This window comes from Eschrichtius robustus, chromosome 5 (assembly GCF_028021215.1).
Source record: "Eschrichtius robustus isolate mEscRob2 chromosome 5, mEscRob2.pri, whole genome shotgun sequence".
Classification (NCBI taxonomy): domain Eukaryota; kingdom Metazoa; phylum Chordata; class Mammalia; order Artiodactyla; family Eschrichtiidae; genus Eschrichtius; species Eschrichtius robustus.
The window spans coordinates 51,483,395-51,488,060 of NC_090828.1; positions in this window are offsets into that span (position 1 = coordinate 51,483,395).

The window sequence follows — 4,666 nt, forward strand, 5'->3', positions numbered from 1 at the left end:
TCTTTTTATAAGAAAATGTTAAGTTCTTCTTTGACAGCCCATTTCTGGCATGAGAGCCTTTCTCTGTAGAATCAAATAAAAAACTGATGGTTTTGGAATACCCACTCAGAGTTTTAAGGGGTGAGAAATTCTTCCAGTCTCCATGATACCAGTAACCTAAAGAAAACACAAGAAGTTTCTGGAGTTCTGGATCCTTGGTGTTGTGTGATATAAGCGGCCAGATCAGGATGCAGAAGAGAGCTTTAGTAGAGTCAGCATAGACATCACTGGGGCTCTCAACTCCTATTCACTTGTCAAACAGATAAAGTGAGAGATTGGACTGGCATAGAAGCAATTCTTTCCACGTCATTACCAGCTTAGTCTCCTTGCCAGGAGTTTCCTTGCCAGGAGATAGCTTGGTTACCAAGGGCTCCCAGAAGTGTTCCTTGGCAGCTCTGAGTGAATCTAGAGTTTGATTTCATGCTTATGCTTTTCTTCAGCTTGTGCTTGTCTGTGTTTTTTGAAAAATTATCTATGAATTTTTAATAAATTGTTCATATTTGCATATTATCTGAACTCTATAGGGACTTGGACATTATCTTTTATGTATTTGTTCATTTTAACAAAACAAAATTTTTGCCTTGCGAAATGCACTTTTTCTTCCTTGTATAGAGCAGTATGTGTGTGGGAAGATTCTTGAATTGTTCCTGCTTATTTTTGCCAGAGGAAAATAAAAGTATGTCTTTCACAACCATTTTCTTATGGTAGCCAGTGTTATCTGAGGCTATCAAAATGCCAGCAGGTGGCTTCTTTTCTAGTTCGATACAATGCAGCATAAATATTCTCTTCTTTTGCATAAAACAGCTAAATCAGAGTGAATTTGCTTCCTATATCTAAAGGTTAAAGACCAAGAGATAAAATGTGCAGAGTATACTCCTTGTGATGTGAATGCCGTAGGATTCATGGGGATGAGATATAGGTTAGTTTTGTAATAATTTATTTTTTTAATAAACTACTATTTTTAGATATATTGAGATCCTTAAATTTTGGGTCATTTTATTAATAAGGTGCAGAAGATTAGTTACAGGAAAGATATACTTAACATCTGATTTAAAGCTCATAAATATAAAATGTATTTTGAAAAATATAGACCCTGAATTGATAGACTGTGGTATATCCAGACTACAGAATATTATTTAGTGCTAAAAAGAAATGAGCTATCAAGTCATGAAAAGACATGGAGGAATCTTAAATGCATATTACTAAATGAAAGAAGCTCATCTGAAAAGGCTATATACTGTATGATTCCAATTATATTACATTCTGGAGAAGGCAAGACTATAGAGACAGTAAGATCAGTGGTTGGCAGGGGTTGAGAGGGAAGGGGAAGGATGGGTAGGTAGAGCACAAAGGATTTTTAGGGCAGTGAAAATACTCTGTATGAGACCATAATGTTGAATACAGGTCATTACATATTAGTCCAAACCTATAGGATGAGCAACATCGAGAGTAAGCCATAATGTAAACTATGGACTTTGGATGATTATGATGTGTCAATGTAAGTTCATCAGTTGTAACAAGTGACCCACTATGGTGGGGGATGTTGATAATAGGGGAGGCTACGCATGTGTTGGGCAGGGAGTATATGGGAAATCTTTGTGCCTTCCTCTCAATTTTGCTGTGAACCTTTAAGTGCTCTAAAAAAATAAAGTCTTAATTAAAAAACCCCATAATCTCATGTTATTTTCACTTTAAAATTTCAACAAATAAAGGAAAATATTTCAAAGTGTTGATATTTTTATTTTTAATTAAAAAATAAACAGAGAAAAATAATATAAGGATTTATTATTGGGGGTGGTGGGTGGGGGTGTTTGCCCCACTCTCCACTCCACTACTGCTTCCGCCAGCTCCTTGCCTATCCCTTTTTCCTCCTGCTCCCCTCAAAGGTGGAGATATTGGTAATCTGGCTAGTCAGTGTCTGGGAAAATTGGGCAGAAGTACTGCAAGCTAAAAGGCAGGAGCTATGCCCAGTTCCCCTCTCCTACTTCTTCATGCACACATTGAGTAGATTAAGCCTACTGAGGGCAGTCCCTGTCAACCGTCACTTTCTCCAATCAGGCCTAAGCCTAACTGAGTACTAAATCCCAAGATTTTGAATTTGAGGTTGCTGATCAGAACCTAGTCTCTCTTTCTTTTAATAACAGATCAAAATTTCTTTTGAAAGCCATTATTATTGGTTGATAGAATTGACCTCATTCCTCACACAGGATGGACAAGAGGACAGGGGAAGCCCCAGTTGACTTAATCCAATAAGCATGGTCTACCTTCCCGGTCCTGAGACTGGTTCACAGATGGGCATGTAAGCCAATCAGAACTATAAGATACAAGAGAATATTTTTGGAGCCTCTAAGAAAAAATAGCTGGGGTCTTCCTTCTACTAAATGTGAAGACACGAGGGTTAGAGCTGTGTGGCCTTTTTGCTAGCAAAAGGGATTCACCGTGAGGATGAAGCTCACTCACAGAGGAAAGCCCAGCTGAGACACACAGAGAAACCAAATCTTGATGACGTTATTTCAGACTCTGGGTCAAATCACAGCTGAAGGAAGCACTAGCCCTGAATCTTCATTTTATGAGTCTGCATATTTCCTATTTTTCTTTAAATCAGTTGAGCTCAGTTTTTGTTACTTGGAATACAGAGGATGCCCTTGGCCCACTGAGCCCTCATAGCAGATAGGCTAATCTCTGTTACATGTAATGCCCTCTGTTCCCACGAGTTGAACAGTATGTTTGCCAAGAATCTATGTTTCTTCCTAAACTCGTTTAAGCCAGTTGTGCTTTATACAGTAAATCTACAAATTAATTAAATATTAAATTAATAAAATATAAGTATGAAAAGAAATTTATTGAATATACCAAAACTAAGCTTAATATTTTGAAAAGACTCATCAAAATTAAGTCATACTAAAAAGGTATCTAATTTAAAATGAGCAAGACAAGAACAAGAGTTTGGAAGAATTAAACAAAACTACAATAGTATGATTTTGAGCTTAGTTTGCTTTGAAGATATCTTAAATTCTCATTCCACTTAAAAGAAACTAAAAATCACAGAGAGGCAATTTGATTGTGGTTTATACTAGAACATGAATTGAAGCTCCAATTAACAGACTCGTGCAAAGAAAAAGTTTTGCTCCTACAACAAATGGTTGGCAAATAAAAGCATTTTCACAAATTTCAAGTTAAATTACAAAGTTGTTAATCATATTTTAATGCTTTCCTGCTTTAACCAAAAGTTTTGGCTAACTGACAGCTACAGGTTTCCAAATTCTATGAGATCAGAGGCTTTTACTGCTCTTGATTGGAAGGTGGAACTGGGGATGGGAAAGCAGCATTGCTGAAGTGAGGCTCAAACTGTCTCAGAAAATGAATGTTCATCTGTTAACAGGAGGCTGGAGGGACTGTAAGGAGGAAGAGCTGTTAGTTAAGACATCAAGGTGTGAGATATTCTCCTGTGTCTTTGACACAGGTAACCCTTGTATAGTAGTTAGCAGCTAATTACTGATGGATTTTAGGCAGATTTATATTTTAGAAAAATCACTCTGGTGGTAGGTAGGAAGATGGGTTGGAATGAGCAGGAAATATGTTAAAGGAGGATAGTATCAATGGATGTGATCACCAACTAAATAACAAGAATGAGGAAGAAGCAGGAACAAAAGATGACTTGGTGGTTGTCAGTGAATGGAGAATGAGGTGCCTGAGAAATAGACTCTTTGGCCTTAAAGAGTTTAAAGTTGAGTAGTGTGCTGAGACCAACTAAATATTTATTGGGCCCTTTTTGTGCCAGGTATGGTGACACTAGGCACCATGGGGAAGATTACTATTCTCTAGAAGCTCAAGAGTTATGAGGAAAAAATACATGCTACTGTGGATATTTGCTAGGGTTTAAAATTATTTATTTTTGTTTGCTCACGTTCAACCCCTTTTGTAGACTACCCCATAGAGTGTGGGTAAAAGAGTTGTTTATCTCCCATTATGGAGGCCAAAGGTGGCCAGATATTTCCTCTCCCTTCTCCCTGAAAGTTATTCCTCTAGGGGACCCAAGATCAGCCAAAGGGATGTTCTTGACCAAGCTCAGAATTTGGAGTTATTGATGCAAAGACATTGGGTAGTTGGAGATCAGTTAGGGTGAGAGTCCAGCTACCTAGTATCCTTCCAGTAAATTCCTTTTGTGGCCGAGTTTGACTGCAAAGGTACAAACACAGACATTACAAGACAGGACACAAAACATGATTTGTTGGACTAGGAAAGAGAGAGACCTTTAAAGTGTGCCGTCAGTACTGAAAGAAATTCAGTCCACCTTCCTTCTAACATGCACTGGGAAGAGCCTTCTCAAGGGGCATGATTATAACATTCCCTCCTCTGAGAGCTTAGCTTACAGAGGAGCCCTGAACTCTTTAAGATGTTAAGGATTTAGAATTGTATAAGGACTTCCGTCTTTGGCATTGGTGTATCAAACTTTCATTAAAGGCATATTGACAGCTTACATAGGGAATATCTACATGTTTGTTAGGATTAGTTTAATAGCAAATATAAGTGAAATAAGCCAGACAGCAAAAGACAAATACCACATGGCATCACCTATATGCGGAATCTTTAAAAAAATGAACTGCTAGAAACAGGGGGTAGAAAA